The 19600-nt window shown below is 40.5% G+C and overlaps 1 long non-coding RNA gene across 1 annotated transcript in view; it reads right to left on the bottom strand.

The window, feature by feature from the left end:
- LOC147918067 (uncharacterized) overlaps positions 1-9530 on the bottom strand; it is a 34124-nt gene extending 24594 nt beyond the window's left edge. Inside the window, exon 1 of the long non-coding RNA XR_015549158.1 lies at positions 9384-9530. This is a non-coding gene — a long non-coding RNA (uncharacterized LOC147918067). The remainder of the gene's footprint in view (positions 1-9383) is intronic.
- Between the last annotated feature and the right edge of the window lie 10070 nt (positions 9531-19600).

Here is a 19600-nt window from a genome sequence, read left to right as displayed (position 1 = left end):
ATGAAAACTCAGGGGAGCCCCTTGACTTTTGTGGTTATTATTGAGTAATAGAAATGCCTATATTTACTTTCAGACAGAAACTCTGACTCAGATTAGTAACTTAAAATGTCCAGTACAATATAATAAACTAGGCTTTCAACTTAAAAGTTAAGATTCTCTCCAATCCCACTTCTCCTCCCCCAACCAGGGGCTGTGATCGGCTGACCACCTGTTTTGGCGAAAGGAAACAGAATCAGCGTCTTCTCTTCCTCTCTCCCACCTTCCCAATCACCCCTCCCCTCTATCAGTCAGGGTCCAATCAGGAGACAGAAAACACACCAGTTATTTGAGGAAGAATTTAATGTAAGGAATTATTAATTAAATGTCAAGTTGCTAACTAGGTAACTGAAGAAACAAGAAAAAAATTCTGAAGTATAAATGTAGCAATTCCAAGAAGCAGCTACCATCCCCAGGGTTGAGTGAATAAAAGGAAGAGGTTAAAATTCTTTCAGCTTCGAAGCATAGACAAGGAATCTTGCAGAGCTGAAACTCAGGCCCCTGAGGAGGAAATGATGCTTGGCTGGCACTGGTGTCTCTGAGCTCAGAGGAAAGACCCTGTGAGGCCAGGACCCAGACTCTGAAGAGGAGGTGCTGGCCAGACTGTAGTCATGTTCAGGGTGAAGGGCGGATGCAATGAGTCTGGTTTTGTCAGTTTTGTTGAAACTGTAGATTGGATCAGCTGCTGCTATGGAAGGAACCGCCACTGAGGGGGTGAAGAAGTGGTGCTGGAGTGACATTCACAGGGACCACGGGCAGACAGGAACTCCACAGGAGGGAAGCAGGCAGGGGCACATCCTTCTGCTCCTCCAGCCTTCCAGTCTCCCTCTAGCACCCCATTTGGCAGAACCCAACGGGGAATAGCTGGCAAAGCAGAAATGTGGTTTGCAGAGTTGGGGCCCTAGCATCACAGAGCAGAGAGTAAAAGGATGGGGGCTTGATGCTGAAAGATAACAACTTAAAACTAACACATCCCGACTCACTGCTGTTTCTGATCCTCTCCAGGTTTGGGAGACGGGGTAGGAGGGGAACAGAAAGTCCTCACTTAACTGGTACTGCTATTAGAGTGCTTTGCTCTCTCTGGACCTGCTGGGTATTTAAAGCTGATTCTTTCTCTCGTGGAGGGCTTTCGTGTGAACTTTGGAGAACCTATTTTCTTGCCCCATCACTGCTGATTTCCTTTGATCTGAATGAATGCACTGTATTCTGGAAGTTGCCTATTAACCTCCAATTAATGCCAGAAAAAACTGTAGCCATGTCCAGCTTCCCCTGTAAGGAAAACTTTTCACCTCTCCAACTGACCTGACTCTATTTGAGACAATCTAAGATGATCCCATGCCAATTCTTTTGTGCATATCTTGTTGTGTATGAGCCAAGGAAACACTCATGCATTCTTTGGCCAGACAAATTTGGGGAATGCAAGCTGATTCAAGCCCAACAGCACCTTTCTTTCACTCCATCACCAAAGCAGCTAGCCAGCCCCGTTCTTGCCTTTTGTGTTCTAGATGGGAGCCAGACACAAGTTCACTGGACCTGTCTAGCTGCAGAGGACACATATGGAGTTCTCCAAAGGGAACTGTTGAATCACTTCTCAATTGGCTAAATTCATACCAGTAATGCTCTCCAAAGAAATCTTCTTGAAAAGTTTCCATCAAACTCCACTCTCAAGCCATTTACATGCTTGAAAGGATGAAGAGTTGATAATGTCAAGGGGCTGATTTCTGGATATGTCCTTTGAAAAGGCTATCTTGGCCTATCATCTCACTTTGGAAGTTTATATCTTTTGAATCTTGGTGATTCAATTGAAACTTAATTTAACATCCTCTTGTACTAATGTTAAATTCTTCCAATTCATTCTATGAGATTACTATAACATTGATCTTAAAATCAAATAAAACAGGATTAGAAATGAAAATTATAGGTCAATATTATTCATAACCAAAGTTGCAAAGACAAACTATTCTAAACAAACTATTGTCAACCAAATCCAGCAGAGTATGAAAAAGATAATCCATCATACTATGTTGGGTTTATCCCAGGAATTCAAAGTTGGGTTGACCTTACAAAAATAATCAATGAAATTCATTACATTAACAGATTAGAGAAGAAAAACCACTTGATTCTCTCAAAGATGCAGAAAAAGCATTTGAGAAAAAGCAAACTACTTTGTGACAGAAACTCTGATAATTATAATTAAGAAGGTAAATTCTTAAACAGGATAAAAGCCAAAAACAAAAACTTACCACAGACATCATTCTTAATGGTAAAACTTACAAGTATTCCTTTTAAAATCAGGAACAAATTGAGATGCCCAATATCATCCTTCTATTCAACATTATGCTAGTGATTCTCATTAGTAAAATTTAAAAAGGAAAATAAATAAAAGGTATACAAATAGGAAAAAAAAGAATAAAATAATCATTATTAGCAGATGATAGGATTGCCTATAGAGAATATCCAAAAGAATCTATAGTCAAATTATTAGAATTAAGAAGAGAATTTAGCAAAGTGGCTCAGTATACAAAAACCAATTGCATTTCCATACAGCAGCCATAAAAACTGTAGTAAGATATTTTTAAAAGATACTATTACAATAGAAACAAAACTAAAATAAAGTAAGGGCAAGCCTTTAAGGAGAAAAACTATTGAAAAACATTAAAGAAAATCTAAACTAACAGAGAGATAACCATGTTCATAGGTAAAGAGACTCAATACTATAAATATATTAACTCTCCTCAAATTCAATGCAATTCTAACCAATGTCTTAATAGTTTATCATAGATCTTATTAATCTGATTCCCAAATTTATATGGAACAGCAAAAGCCCATGAATAGTCAAGATATTCTTTTTTTTTTTTTTAATTTTTTGTTTATTGCGGTAACGGTTTATAACATTGTAAAAATTTCAGGTGTACATCATTGTACTTCTATTTCTGCATGGACTACATCATGTTCACCACCAAAATACTAATTACAACCCATCACCACACACATGTACCGAATTATCCCTTTCACCCTCCTCCCTCCCCCCTTCCCCTCTGGTAACCACCAATCCAATCTCTGTCCCTATGTGTTTGTTTATTGTTGTTATTATCTACTACTTAATGAAGGAAATCATACGGTATTTGACCTTCTCCCTCTGACTTATTTCACTTTGCATTATACCCTCAATGTCCATCCATGTTGTCACAAATGGCTGGATTTCGTGTTTCTTATGGCTGAGTAGTATTCCATTGTGTATATATACCACAGCTTCTTTATCCATTCGTCCCTTGATGGGCACTTAGGTTGCTTCCAAGTCTTGGCTATCGTGAATAAGGCTGCAATGAACACAGGGGTGCATGTACCTTTACAAATTGGTGTTTTCAAGTTCTTTGGATAAATACCCAACAGTGGAATAGCTGGATCATATGGTAGTTCTATCGTTGATTTTTTGAGGAATCTCCATACTGTTTTCCATAGTGGCTGCACCAGTTTGCACTCCCACCAGCAGTGTATGAGAGTTCCCTTCTCTCCACATCCTCTCCAACACATGTTGTTTCCTGTCTTGTTAATTATAGCCATTCTGACGGGCGTGAGGTGATATCTCATTGTAGTTTTGATTTGCATTTCCCTGATAGTTAGTGATTTTGAACATCTTTTCATGTGTCTGTTGGCCATCTGTATATCTTCTTTGGAGAAATGTCTGTTCAGGTCTTTTGCCCATTTTTTAATTGGGTTGTTAGCTTTTTTGTTGTTGAGATGCATGAGTTCTTTATATATTTTGGAGATTAAGCCCTTATCAGATGTATGGTTTGCAAATATCTTCTCCCAATTGTTAGGTTGTCTTTTCGTTTTGTTGATAGTTTCCTTTGCTGTGCAGAAGCTTTTTAGTTTGATGTAGTCCCATTTGTTTATTTTTTCTATTGTTTCTCTTGCCCGGTCAGATGTGGTGTTTGAAAAGATGTTGCTAAAACCGATGTCGAAGAGCGTACTGCCTATGTTTTCTTCTAGAACTTTCACAGTTTCAGGTCTTACATTCAAGTCTTTAATCCATTTGGAGTTAATTTTTGTGTATGGTGTAAGGTAAGGGTCTACTTTCATTTTTTTGCATATGGCTATCCAGTTTTCCCAACACCATTTGTTGAAGAGACTTTCTTTTCCCCAATCTATGTTCTTGGCTCCTTTGTCAAAGATTAGCTGTCCATAGATGTGTGGGTTTATTTCTGGGCTTTCGATTCTATTCCATTGATCTGTGTGTCTGTTTTTGTGCCAGTACCATGCTGTTTTGGTTACTATAGCTTTGTAGTATATTTTGAAACCAGGGAGTGTGATGCCTCCAGCTTTGTTCTTTTTTCTCAGGATTCCTTTAGCTATTCGGGGTCTTCCGCTGTTCCATACAAATTTTAGGATTCTTTGTTCTATTTCTGTGAAAAATGTTGTTGGAACTTTGATAGGGATTGCATTGAATCTATAGATGGCTTTAGGAAGTATGGACATCTTAACTATGTTAATTCTTCCAATCCAAGAGCACGGAATATCTTTCCATTTCTTTGTGTCTTCTTCAATTTCTTTCAGAAATGTTTTATAGTTTTCGGTGTACAGATCTTTCACCTCTTTGGTTAAGTTTATTCCTAGGTATTTTATTCTTTTTGTTGCAATTGTAAATGGGATGGTATTCTTAATTTCTCTTTCTGCTACTTCGTTGTTGGTGTACAGAAATGCAACTGATTTTTGTATGTTGATTTTGTATCCTGCAACTTTACCATATTTGTTTATTACTTCTAAAAGTTTTCTGGTGGATTCTTTAGGGTTTTCTATATATAAAATCATGTCATCTGCAAATAGTGACAGTTTCACTTCTTCTTTTCCAATTTGGATCCCTTTTATTTCTTTCTCTTGCCTGATTGCTCTGGCTAGGACTTCCAATACTATGTTAAATAGGAGTGGTGACAGTGGGCATCCTTGTCTGGTTCGTGTTCTTAGAGGGATAGGTTTCAGTTTTTCACCATTGAGGATGATATTAGCCGTGGGTTTCTCATATATGGTCTTTATTATGTTGAGATACTTTCCTTCTATACCCATTTTATTCAGAGTTTTTATCATAAATGGATGCTGGATCTTGTCAAATGCTTTCTCTGCGTCTATTGAGATGATCATGTGATTTTTGTTCTTCATTTTATTAATGTGGTGTATTACGTTGATTGATTTGTGAATGTTAAACCATCCCTGCATACCTGGAATAAATCCCACTTGATCATGGTGTATAATCTTTTTAACGTATTGTTGTATGCGATTTGCTAGTATTTTGTTGAGGATTTTCGCATCGATGTTCATCAGTGATATTGGCCTGTAATTTTCTTTTTTTGTGTTGTCCTTGTCTGGTTTTGGTATCAGGGTAATGTCAGCTTCATAGAACGAGTTAGGGAGCTTCCCCCCCTCCTCAATTTTTTGGAAGAGTTTGAGAAGGATAGGTATTAAGTCTTCTTTGAATGTTTGGTAGACTTCACCAGGGAAGCTGTCTGGTCCTGGACTTTTATTTTTGGGGAGGTTTTTGATTACTGTTTCGATCTCCTTACTGGTGATTGGTCTATTCAAATTCTCTACTTCTTCTTGATCCAGTTTTGGAAGGTTGTATGATTCTAAGAATTTATCCATTTCTTCCAGATTGTCAAATTGGTTGGCATATAGTTTTTCATAGTATTCTCTTATAATCTTTTGTATTTCTGAGGTGTCTGTTGTAACCTCTCCTCTTTCATTTCTGATTTTACTTATTTGTGCCTTCTCTCTTTTTTTCTTGGTGAGTCTAGCTAAAGGTTTGTCTATTTTGTTGATCTTTTCAAAGAACCAGCTCTTGGTTTTATTAATTTTTTCTATTGTTTTTGGTCTCTATTTCATTTATTTCTGCTCTGATTTTTATTATTTCCCTTCTTCTACTGATTTTGGGCTTTGTTTGTTCTTCTTTTTCCAGTTCCTTTAGGTGCATTGTTAGATTGTTTATTTGAGATTTTTCTTGTTTGTTGAGATAGGCCTGTATCGCTATAAACTTCCCTCTTAGAACCGCTTTTGCTGTATCCCATAAATTCTGGCATGACGTATTTTCATTTTCATTTGTCTCCAGGTATTTTTTGATTTCTTCTTTGATTTCTTTGTTAACCCAGTCGTTGTTCAGTAGCATTTTGTTTAATCTCCATGTATTTGTGGCTTTTCTGATTTTCTTCCTATAGTTGATTTCTAGTTTCATACCGTTGTGGTCAGAAAAGATGCTTGGTATTATTTCAATCTTCTTAAATTTATGGAGACTTGTTTTGTGGCCTAATATGTGATCAATCCTGGAGAATGTTCCATGTGCATTTGAAAAGAACGTGTATTCTTCAGTTTTTGGATGGAATGCTCTGTATATATCTACTAGGTCCATCTGTTCTAGTGTGTCGTTTAAGGCCAATGTTTCCTTATTGATCTTCTGTTTGGATGATCTATCCGTTGGTGTAAGTGGAGTGTTAAAGTTCCCTACTATTATTGTGTTACTGTCTATTTCTGTTTTTATGTCTGTTAATAATTGCTTTATATATTTAGGTGCACCTACATTGGGTGCGTAAATATTTACAAGTGTTATATCCTCTTGTTGGATTGTTCCCTTGATCATTATGTAATGCCCTTCTTTGTCTCTTTTTACAGTTTTTGTTTTAAAGTCTATTTTGTCTGATATGAGTACTGCTACCCCAGCTTTCTTTTCATTGCCATTTGCGTGGAGTATCTTTTTCCATCCCTTCACTTTCAGTTTGTGAGTGTCTTTAGGTCTTAAGTGTGTCTCTTGTATGCAGCATATATATGGGTCTTGTTTTTTTATCCAGTCAGCCACCCTATGCCTTTTAATTGGAGCATTTGGTCCATTGACGTTTAAAGTAGCTATTGATAAGTATGTACTTACTGCCATTTTTTAACTTTTTTTTTTTCCTCAGTGTTTTAGTAGTCCTTCTCTGTTCCTTACTTCTTCTATACAGAATTGATGGTCACTTTAGTTTGACCTCTGTCTGAAACCTGTACTCTTTAACTACCCTCCTCCCTCCTTTTATGTTTTTGATATCATATCTAACCTCTTTTTTGTGCATTTGTGTCCATTACGTTCTAATCGTGGAAATAGATAATTTTTCCTATTTGTGGTCTTCTCTTTTCCCCTTAAATCAGTCCCTTTAACATTTCTTGTAACACTGGTTTCTTGGTGACAAACTCCTTTAATTTTTGCTTATCTGGGAAAATTTTGATCTCTCCTTCCATTTTGAACGATAACCTTGCTGGGTAGAGTATTCTTGGCTGTAAGTTTTTTCCTTTTAGCACTTTAAATATATCGTGCCATTCTCTTCTAGCCTGTAAGGTTTCTGCTGAGAAGTCAGCTGATAGCATTATGGGGTTTCCTTTGTATGTAACTTGACATTCTCTTGCGGCTTTTAGGATTCTCTCTTTATCTTTAATTCTGGACATTTTGATTATGATGTGTCTTGGTGTGGGCCTCTTTGGGTTTATCTTGTTTGGGGCTCTCTGTGCCTCCTGTACCTGGATGTCTGTTTCCTTCCTTAGGTTAGGGAAGTTTTCATCTATTATTTCTTGAAATAAATTCTCTGCCCCCTTGTCTCGCTCTTCTCCTTCCGGGACACCTATAACACGGATGTTAGTGCGCTTGATGTTGTCCCAGAGGTCCCTTAGACTGTCCTCACTCTTTTTAATTCTTTTCTCTTTTACCTGTTCACCTCGGGTAATTTCTTCTAGTCTTTCGTCCAGCTCACAGATCTGTTCTTCTGTATCCTCTACTCTGCTTTTGAGTCCCTCTAATGAATTTTTCATTTCCAGTATTGTATTCTTCATTTCTGATTGGTTCTTTTTTATATCTTCCATTTCTTTGTTGACATTCTCACTGAGTTCATCTATTCTTCTCCCCAGATCAGTGAGCATCCTTAACACTCTTAGTTTGAACTCTCTGTCGGGTAGATTGCTCATTTCTGTTTCACTTAGTTCCTTTTCTGGGGTTTTGTCCTGTTCCCTTACTTGGAATGTATTCTTTTGCCTCCTCATTTTGCCTCTTTCCCTGTGCTTGTGTCTACGTATTAGGTAGGTCAGCTACGTCTCCTGCTCTTGGATAGGTGACCTTATGTAAGTGATGCCTTAGGAGGCTTCCAGTATGCTTCCCTCAGTTCTCAATGTTCCAGGGGTGGCCCCTATGTGGGCTACGTGTGTCCTTCTATTGTGGCCTGTTAGCTCTCCCTATAGGCGCCCAGGGAGGCTGAGTTATGCTCCTGGCCAGCTGTTGTAATGCTCAGCTGCTTGTATTTGTTGTGGGCCCTTCAGTCTCTTTATCAGGTGTGAGGAGCCCCAGCACAGTTGGCTGTAAGTTCTAATACCACATTTGTGTTGCAGTATTTCTTTTAAGTGAGTAGGCCCCCAGTGTGGCAGGTTGTTAGGCTCAGGGCCTTACAATTGCTGTAAACCTCTAGCCTATTAGGTCTCTTGTCAGCTCTCTGAGGATTGCAGCTGGGTGGGGCTGCCCTCAGGCACAGGAGCACCCAATTGTTTCAGGCTTTGGAAGGTGGGGCAAACCTCCTATGTGGGTCTTTGAGAAGCACAAGTCTTCTGCAGCTGACAAGCCCTGTTGCCCACAGGTCCACACACACAGTCAACACAGTCCTGCCCCGTGTGAGCGCCCCGACCTCCCCAAGCGGACCCAGTCTCTTCAAGGCAGGAGCCCCACACACTCCACCACCACCCCACACTCTCCACCCGCTCCTTGTGCACACCCTGCCCAGCTCAAGTCAGCTCAGTTGCCAGGCTGCAGAGCATCCAGTCACCAATCTATGCAGGCCCACACGTTGCCTGAGGGCTTGTTGTTGGGTGGGGCCAGTCTCTAGGGTGGGCTGCCTGCCCTGGCTGAGCTGGATTAAATCGGTGCTCTAGCGGGTGGAGCAGACCCTGGGCTAGCAGGTCTCAGGGAGAACTCCAATGGTGTCTGTGTCAGCACTCCCACACCAGGCCACAACAATGGCCGCCGCCAATGTCCCAGTCCCCGGAGAGGTCTCACCCCTCACCGAGATGCACTCAGGGCCTATTAGGTGAGTCTCTTGTCACCGAAGCACTGTGCACCTTTCTTTCTGGTGATTTTAGGATGCTTTCTGGAACGGGTGAGTTTGTGCGCGGGCCCTTTAAGAGCCAGTTTTAGTTTCTTTGTGAACTGGGTTTTCTGGGGGTGCTACCCAATGCTTTAGTAGCAGCAAAGTCAGATATTATGCCGCTGGTGTCGATTGTGCTGGGTCCACAAAATGCCCACAGCGGGGGCGCTCCCCGGCTCAGGGCCCCGCGCCTCCAGGGAGGCTGCGTACCTGTGAGCTGCTCCCGGCGGCCATGAAGCTGACGGCTTGTGAAGGCGGCGTTTTTCCTCTCCAGAAGGGAGTCTCTGCCTCTTCCACCTCAGTTAGGATTGTCCGTTGTTGCAGGAGTTCCTCTTATCCAGTTTTCAGTTCTGTCTCAGGGGTAATTTTTCCACGAGTAGTTGTAAATTGGCTGTGTCCACGGGAGGAGGTGAGTTCAGAGTCTGCCTACGCCGCCATCTTGACTCCGCCCCTCTAGTCAAGATATTCTTGAGGAATAAGAACAAGGTGTGTGTATGTGATGGGATAGGAGCCCTGCCAAATAGCAAGACTGAAAAATCTATGTAAATAAGACAATGTGGTATTGGAACAGGGATAGATAAATAGACCAAAGGAAGGAACAGTGAGCCCAGAAATGGATCCATAAATATATGAAGACTGACCCACTGGCACTGGAGAGCAGTCGTGGGGAGGGGAGTTGGCAGGGAATGAATTGTGCAATAAATAGTGTGGGAACAAGAGTTTATACATATTGCTCCCTCACACTATATATAAAATAAAGTCCAGGTGAAATAAAGACTTAAATGTGAAAAGAAAAACCTTAAAAATTTTATATGTCAATATAGAAGAACATTTTTGACTTTGGGTAAGGAAGTATTTTCTAAAAAAGACCCAGAAAATACAAACCATAAAGGAAAAGATTGATAAATTAGAGAAATTCAAATTATGAATTTCTTTTTATTAAAAGATACTCTCTTATTAAAGAGAGTGAAAAGACAAGCCAAAAATTGAGAGGACATATTTTCCAGGCATATAATTAACAAAAGATTAGTATACAGAATCCATGAAGAACTCCTAAAAATCAGTAAGGAAAATACAAACAACCCAATAGAAAATGAGCAACAGGAATGCAAAGGCTTTTCACAGAAGAGGAAACATGAATGGCCAATCAATATACAAAATGTAGCTTAATTTTGTTAGTAATCAAGGAAAAGCACAATGAAATCACAAGGAGAGATATTTTCACACCTACCAGGTTGGTACATATTTAAAGTCTGACAATTGTAAGTGTTGACAAGGTCGAAGTACAATGGAGTCTCCTACACACCAGCAATGGGTGACACAATCACCTTGGAGAACAATTTGACATGATCTAGCACAGTTGAGACTGCACATCTCCTGACTTCTAGGAATATGTCTTAGAAAAACTCTTGCACATGAGCACCACATGATATGTTTGAGGCAGCACTGTTTGTATTAACAAATAACTGAACACAACTCAAACGTTCACCAACAGGAGAATGGACAGATCAACTGTGGTATATTCATAAAATGGCCGTAACAGTGAAAATGAATCAACTACATAACTGAATCTCAGAAACAGAATGTATAGGACAGGAAAAGAATACAAGAAATATGATATTTTAATAAACTTGGAAAACAAGCAAAGAAAGCAATATTTTGTTTAGTGATATATATATATGCGGTAAACTATAAACAACAGCAGAAGGATGATAAAGCCAAATTTGAAGGCGATGGTTATCTGTCAGGGAGGGGCCACGGGCTGTGACTGGCGAGGTTCTCACAGGTAGTGCTGCCAGATAAAATACAGGGGGCCCAGATAAATTTGAATTTAAACAATAAATGTTTTTAGTGTAAGCATGTCTCATGCAATAAGTATGTCCCAGATATTGCATGGGACATACTTATACTAAAAATTATTTACTGTTTATCTGAAATTTAAAGTTAATTGGGCATCCTTTATCATTGTTGTTGTTTGTTTTTTACTAAATCTGGCAACCCTACTCACAAGAAGCTTCAATGATATTTATAATGTTCTATTTCTTAAGTTGGGTGGTAGGCTCATGGCTAGTCATTTTATTGTTTTATTTTTTTAAAAAACAAACTTTAAAGCAAGTCTGTCATTGTTTACAATTTTGCTTGGTGGATCCAAAGCTTTTGATAAAAATTCAGCAGTAGCTGTAGGCTGGGCAGGGGTGTCAGCTGCCGGTCATCCCTGGCCAGCTGGGGACACGTCAAATTGCTCGTGGCTGGGTTTTCTTCTTATTGCTCTCTCTGTGCTTCTATTGGTGAGTACTTCACCCCACCCCACAACTAAATAGCAGCTGCGGAATTGGCTAGGTAGACTATCCCACCGTCTTCCTTTCACAGCCTCTGGAAGTATAGGGTGTTACACAATGCGGGATCCACTTTAAGCTCATGTTCCAAGCCATAAAAGACTTTTTAACCATCAAAGAGCCCTCCTATCTCCCCAGCTCCTCAGAGAAAATGTCAGAAGAGAAATCACAAAGAACATCCAGATTAAAGAGGCTATTAGTTGCAAAATCACTTGCTTAGTGTCATGGGAAGGAGCTTACCGGAGGGAGAAGAGGCTTCCATAAAATTTAAGTGATGAAGACTCAATATCTAAAGACTCTTGAAGCAAGTGCATAAGCAAAAGGTAAAGATTTCGCAAAGAATACTAAGGACCCTAAACAAGAGTCGGACATTGCAACACAGCACAAAGAGCAAGGGGGTACAGTGGGGGGCTGCTCAGGCCATACAGAAGAGATTCCGATCAGATGTGCCATTAAAGAGCCCCAGGACGGTGAGCAGCTCTGTCCCGCTTATGTTGTGCTCCCAGTGCTTAACTCAGTGACTGCACAGTCGTCCTCAATAAATGTTCGTGGATGGAATGCATGAATGCACGATGAATGAAAGAAGTAGCAAAGGGAGTATTAAAGGTTATTAGCAGATCATTCGAAATGAGGCCTTAAAGAGTCACATAGAATCTGCTGATTCTCTTCTATATTTCATTGGATATAGGTATGTGAACTGTTTATTGGTCTCAATACAAGCGTGGGTTCATAAAGCCTGAATTAAAGGAACCCTTGGTTGAAGCTCACAAATCTATTCCAGTCAAGAACCTGGTGTCCAGAGTGGGGAGAACCAAAGAAGCAGCTATTCCTAACAGATAGTCCTAAAAGTGTTCCTACAGATAGCACCCCAGCTAGGCCTGCTTCTGCTGGGTTTGCTTAGTCACCCTGGCACCACTGCTTTAAACATCTTTGGTTCCTTCTGGAAGACCTTGAGGGATAATGGCCAAACTTCTGACACTTTTCCTTTTGACGTAAGGTACGGATACACTGGCCTTCTCTGTCAATTCTTGCATTTAGTCATTCATTCAGTAAACATTTATAAAGCATCTGCCAGGTACTATGCTAAGCCCTGAAGATTTAGAGGTAGTATTTAATGAGCACTTTCAGGCACAGTGGTAAACACATTGCTCAAATTATCTAATTGGCGGCCCCACACAATGAGTACTGTTATTATCCTATTTTACAGATGAGGAAGCTCAGAGGTGAATGAGACCTGTCAGTGGCTTCAAGAGGGAAGAGAGACATTTGCAATACACTGTTCTGAGGGTTTTCCAAAGTACCATGGGAACATAGTGTATATGTGATCTGAGATGCTGTCCCTAACCACCTGTATTAGTTACCTATTGCTGCATAACAATATCACCACCCAATTAGCAGCTTAAAACAACACACATTTATTTTCTCACAGTATCTGTGGAGTCAGGAGTCCAGGAATGGTTTAGCTGCATCCTCTGTTTGAAGGTCTCTCACAAGGCTGCAATCAAGGTATCAGCCAGGGCTGGGTTCTCATCTGAAGGCTTGACTGGGGAAGGAAACACTTCCAAGCTCCTGTAGTTGCTGACAGCATTCAGTTCCCTGACTGAGGGCCTCAGTTTCTTGCTGGCTGTAGCTGTTGTCTGCTCTCAATTTCTTGCCACATTGCCCTCTCCACAGGGAAGCTCACAACATGGCAGCCTGCTTCTTCAACGCCAGCAAAGGAGAGGGTCTCCTGGTGAGAGGAGCATTACAGTCTTATGTAACATAATCTAGAAGGGACCTCCTATCACCTTTTCCATATTATATTAGTAAAATGAAGTCACAGGTCTGGCCACACTCCAGGGGGAAGGGCTTACAGAAGGATATGAATACAGGAGATGGGAAGCACATGTACCACTTTAGAGTCTTTCCACCACACCACCCTTTGCTCTTCTTCATCTGCCCAGATTAGCTGCCCCTCCAATCTGCCTCCAGAGACACCAAGGCTGCCACATGTGGCTATGTATTCACCTGACTGCAACATGAAAGACAGCCCACCCCTACCTAGAGTTGTGCAGTACACGACCTACATAATCATACACAGCAGCCCCGCCACCTCCATCATAGTGTTTATAACACTGCATTGTGATTATCTGTTTACTTTTTTCTCTCTTCACTGTACTGAAAGCTCCTCACAGTCAGAGACTGAAACTTTTATTTTTATATTCTCAGTATAGCAAGTGTCAAATAAATGGAAGAATGATGGTAGTACACATAGCTCAGTTGGGGTAGCCAGGAGGAGGCATGGGGAAGACTTCACAGGGAAGGCACCGGTATGCTCTTCCTTGTCACTCAGCTACAGGTGGACCCTGAACTTCCTTAAAGAGACTTCAGAAACAATTCCCAATGAGATATAATAAAAATTTTGGTTTATTGTGCTTTGGTTTCCTACTGTGTAATCTCCAGAAGATAAAAACAAAAACACCCTGTTGATTCAACCCAGTAAAAACCAGTGTCCTTGTTCTCTTTATCTGATAGTGGGAGATAGCAAGTGGGATGTTGCCTATTTTTCTGTAACGGGCAAATAGGCCCCAGAGCAGGGAAAGGGTGCTAAGCTCCCTGCAGTCTAGGTCAGGAGGACATCCAGCTCTGGGGCGCACCTTCCTGCAGGGCTTGCTGAGTGATGCCAGCCGGGCGTGCCAGCCACATGCTCCTCCCCAGCACCTCGCTTCCCCCACTGCCCCACTGCAAGCCCCTGTGGCCCCTGAGAGCTTTGAAATGGATATAATGGAAGTGGACAGAACTAAGGACAGTCTTAAAACTAGTTATGTATTTTAAGATCATTATCAAGTCTCCTCTCAGGTTTTTCTTCACATAAAATTATTTCTGTGTCTTTAGAGTTTCTTTATGGTTTCCATGGTATAGGCCTTATGCCATCTGCTGTGATTCAGCTGAGGACAGATAATGGTAAAGTTAAGACTGACACTATGTCTCCCAGGTCATGACAGCACCTGCCCAGGGCTCTCTCACTAGGACCTGACCCATGGGCTAACTTGGAAGCACAGGGAAATTTTAGGAGCAGCAGCCACACAAGGATACCAATGACACATGCAGCGGTGAATGGGAATTAAAGTACTAAAACCAGAAATTGTTACCACTTCAAAATGATCATTCTGTGGTTTTCTCTGTGGGGACAGAGTTGGTTCCTCAAATTAAACTAATAAAGAAACAAAAAATCAAACGCTTGTCTGAAGGCCACACTCACCATGCTGTCTTGGGGAGGAGAGGCAGGGCTAAGCGGAGTCAGGCTTTGATGGAACTCATGTTATCTGTGCAGTCACTAGAGGCCTTTGGACCTGATGTTCCTCCGCCTGCCAAGGAACACTTTGACTCAGAACAAAGGCACCCACCAGGGAAGTTCATGGCCTCTGCTGTTCCCACCACAGCACAGATCACCTTCACACTGTCCGAACACTGAGTCACTTCTGCTGACCACCTCCCCTGGCGCTGTTCCTGAAGGACAGCATAGTTAGAAAGTTTCTTTTATGTGGCTTCTATTAAATGGGAGCTTTTTGGTGCCCTCGAGTGGTTTTGAGGCAGTAAAAACTGTTGAGAGGTTAATGTTGCTTTTAAATATTAATAGTCAATTTATTAAAGTTATAGATTTAAAAAATGAATTTTTCCTGAAACTTTTAAGTGCTGCATCAAATCTTATTGTTCTTTGTACAGTATATATAGCCTGTCATTTTTTTAAACTATAATAAAGGCCTTTGAATGAGATGTGACCCTATTTCTAAGCTTAGCTAACACCTTCAAGTATTTCAAACTGCATTTATAAATCAATGTATTCTATTTCTTTTTTTTCCTATTACTTCAATGTTTTCATTGAACTAACATAATTTTCCTGAGTACTCAAATACACAGAACACTAACAAATCAAACTTATAAATAGGGTTAAGCTTAACTTCTTTAAAATATTTGAATACCGTATATAAACTTAGTAAAATTATAACTTAAAAATCTAAAGCAGTTATTCTCACATTATAGACTGGAGTTTAAAACTTGTTCATTTTAATATGAGGCCAAATTGTCTTAAATATTATAGGCACATGAAATACCAAGTATATGCTTCTCCCTCACACAAAATATTAATATATGACAGGGTTATTTCCTTACAAACATCCATACTTAAATCTAAATCAGCCTAGGGGTTGAATGATGCTTACACACTGTATTGGTTTCTTGGGGCTGCCAGAACAAATTACCACAAACTGGGCGGCTTCAAACAGTGGGAATTTACTCTCTCATGGTTCTGAAGGCTGGAAATCTGAGACCAAGGTGTCAGCAGGGCCCTGTTCCCTCTGGAGCTCGAGAGGAGACTCCTTCCCTGCCTCCTCCAGCTTTGGTGCCTGTCAGCATTCCTTGGTTTCCTTGGCTTGTGGCCACATTGCTCTAATCTCCACTTCCATCTTCACATCACCTTTTCCGGGTGTCTCCTCTTCTGTCTCCTATAAGGACACTTGTCATTGGATTTAGGGCCCACTCGGGTAATCCAGCCAGGATGATCTTATTTCAAGATCTTTAATTTTGTTACATCCACAGAGATCCTTTTTCCAAATAAGGTAACATGTGCAGGTTCCAGGGACTTGGACATGACATATCATTTTAGGGGCCACCATTCAACCCACTACACACACGAAGGAGCTAACTGTCATTCCAGTGAGTCACAGTACCACCCAGAGGTGGCAGCTGGGTGCCCTTCTGGTGGCAACACTGATGGGACATACTAGTTCTATTTATAGCATTGCTATCAATGCCCTTCAGATGATGTCTCATTGTTCACAGCCCTGAGTTCACATCCTATTTTATTGAATTTTTTTTTTTACTTGTATTTATTTTTTTATCGAGGTAACATTGGTTTATATCATTACATAAATTTCAGGTATTTGTCATTACCTTTCAATTTCTGTGAAGACTAGGTTGTGTTCACTACCCAAAGTCTAATTTCCACCCATCACCATATACACGTGCCCTTTTACTTCTTTTGCCCTCCTCCCTCACACTTCCCCTCTGGTATCCACCAATCTATTCTCAGTGTCTATGTGTTTGTTTGTTTGTTTGTTTTATCTTCCACATATGAGTGAAATCATATGGTATTGGGCTTTCTCCATCTGACTTATTTTGCTTAGCATGATGCCCTCAAAGCCCATCCATGTTGTAGCATGTGGCAAGATTTCATCTTTTCTATGGCTGAGTAGTATTCCATTGTGTATATATACTACATCTTCTTTGTCCATTCTTCCATTGATGGGCACATAGGTTGCTTCCAAGTCTTGGCTATTGCGAATAATGCTGCATTGCACATAGGGGTGCATATATCTTTTCAAACTAGTGTTTTCATGTTCTTTGGATAAATACCCAGAAGTGGTATAGCTGGATCATATGATAGTTCTATTCTTAATTTTTTGAGAAATCTCCATCCTGTTTTACACAGTGGCTGCACCAATTTACATTCCCATCAGCAGTGTACAAGGGTTCCCTTTCTTCTCCAACATTTGCTATTTCTTATCTTTTTAATAATATGAGTAGAGTTTGAGAAAGAGAGGTCTTGGCAATAGATATAAATTTGGGAGCTGTCAGTATATAGATGGTATTCAGAGCCATGGGACTTGATGAGATGACCAAGAGAGTGAAGGTAGATAGAAAAGAGAACTGGACCAGTGGCAAGTCTCTCCAGCACTAAGAAGCCATGAAGAGTGAAATGAGCAAAAGAGACTGAGAAGAGGCAACCAAGAGAATGTGGTGTCCTAGGAGCCAAGGAACTGTATCCTGTATGGTGCTGGAGTCTGCATTTAACTCTGGAATGTCCTCCATGTGATGACAGTGAGCCTCTTAGCGCACCAGGTTACGCCAGCTTCCCCTAAGTCTACCTCTAAGGCTAAACATCTTTTGCCTTTCTGCATCGACTTCTGTAGGGGAATCAAATGGATTTTAATATTAAAAAGTAAGAAAGGAAATAAAAACCAAGAACTATACCTCAGGATACCAATAATAATTTTTTAAAAATATATCTATAACTAATTCACATAATCTACATAAAATGTGCACATCACTTGCAAATGCCCTTGCAATCATTGGTTCTTCGGAAAATTCCAGTTGGTCCCACAGCAATAGTGAATTTTATACCATACCCTGCAAGTTGTGCAAAGGCAATCCAAATGGCACTTTGGAATAGCCACAAATGTGGTCATGCATTTTGGACAGTGTGGGCAACCACCAAGTATTAGCCCCTTTCTTGCCTCATAAGTATCTCTTTAGGCACTAGTGTAAGCTCTTTTTGAGCTCAGGGTCTATTTTATTTCCCTTGGTATCTTTCTCAGTGCCCAGCACACTGTCTGACCCATGATATATAGTCTATAAAAGTTTGCTCAATTAATGAATGAATAGTGTATGCTGCATTAAGGAATGACTTGAACTAAAAAGACTTTCTGGTCAAGAACTGAAACTCAGACAAGCATAACAATTATACTTAGAAGTTGCCTTTTATATTGAATGTATTGCATACTTTTTTGATTGGATCATTTGTACTTTTTTTCCTATAACATAAAAACTCAAACGTGTAGGCTTTCTATCCCAAGACAGGCAAGATCTTTCCACCTTCTTTGAACCATATATATTTCCAAAAGGAAAAACTAGGCAGAGAGAGGGGAGATTCAGCTTTCTAATTAGCACTACTGTTGAGGACAGATGCTATTTTATTTTTCATATATCTCTTTTTTGGGCCACCATTTTAGGAATTATTATTTTTGATATTCTCAAAGTTAAAAAAAATCTCTGTGAGAAGGCAACCAGGCAATGTCATCACTGCATACACCACACAGGTGCACGAGATGCTCTATCACTGGCCAAAGGGGCATAAGATAGAGTCACTCTGCAAACCAATCAGAAGGACCATTTCCAGGAGCAGCCGCCTTGTTAGATTCATAATCAAGTCTACCTAGGGCCTGCCTCTTTCCGTTGGGGAAGCAGGAGACATAAAGATTCATTTTGTCAGCGTGTTCTAGTTATTCATATGATTCTTTGCTGTCTCCAGGATTTTTTTTTCAGCACTCAAACAGACAGCTATAAAATTGATTGGCTTAAAAGCCAAATAAAATAAAACACAGTAGCCTACTTTATCATTTGCTATTAGCTATTTATTATGAGCAGTGCCGTGTTGGGATATCGACCCTGAGATTAAAGTAGAGAAATATGGGTTCTAAGATTCTGCGGACACATAAAGCTCCCCAGCCACGGTGACAGATGATAATGAGATTATACTCAGAGGCCATCTTTTATCTCAACAGAGCCCCACAGCTATCATTTTTTAAAAATAATGAATTGTACAAACAATGCAGGGAACATTTGCCTAGCGGTTTTGCAATGCAGCTTCCTCGGGCCCCAGCTACATTGGCAGGCTGCCCAGCTGTCTGGCCAAAGAGGACAGACACTCCCCCAATTCATTTATTTGTTGGTTGGTCATTTGTTCCTTCCTTTACTTCAACCCACCTGGCCACTAGAGGCGTCCTTCTCCCTGAATATTCCTTGTCTTCGTCATGTTCTTCCTTACATCCCTGCCTTTTTTCTCAGAGTATCCCTCCAGCTGGGAAACTCTCTTGCATCTCCAAAATCAAAACCCTACTCCTCTTTAACCCACAGCTCAAGTCTCACATCCTCCATAAACTCTTAAGCAAAAACTTGAGAGTAAATTGGTTCTGGATCTAAATCCCGGCTTTATTGCTTATTAGTGGGGGAGCTGAGGGCAGCTCACATCAACGCTCTGAGTCTCAGCTTACTTACCAGTAGAGTTTAAAATTCTTATCTCCAAATTCTTATCTAATTTTTATGTTATTCGGGACTAAGCATATCAAGTGCAGAGCACAATTCCTAACCCCGAGCAGGCACTCAATCACTGTTAGTTTCCCCTCTGGCTTCTTTTCTCAGTTAAATTTACAGCCCACACTTAGGTAATTCAACAGACACTGAATTTTTCACAGCAGGATGTCCTGGATCTCAGGCTCTTCTGTGAACCTTCCCTTTATCTTCTTGCTTTAATCCATGGTTCTGAACCCTGGC

This window comes from Ceratotherium simum, chromosome 2, assembly GCF_057802395.1.
Source record: "Ceratotherium simum simum isolate JZ-2026a chromosome 2, ASM5780239v1, whole genome shotgun sequence".
In the NCBI taxonomy this organism is placed as follows: Eukaryota; Metazoa; Chordata; class Mammalia; order Perissodactyla; family Rhinocerotidae; genus Ceratotherium; species Ceratotherium simum.
Note: the sequence above shows the minus strand (reverse complement) of the source record. Positions and strands in the feature narration are given on the sequence as shown.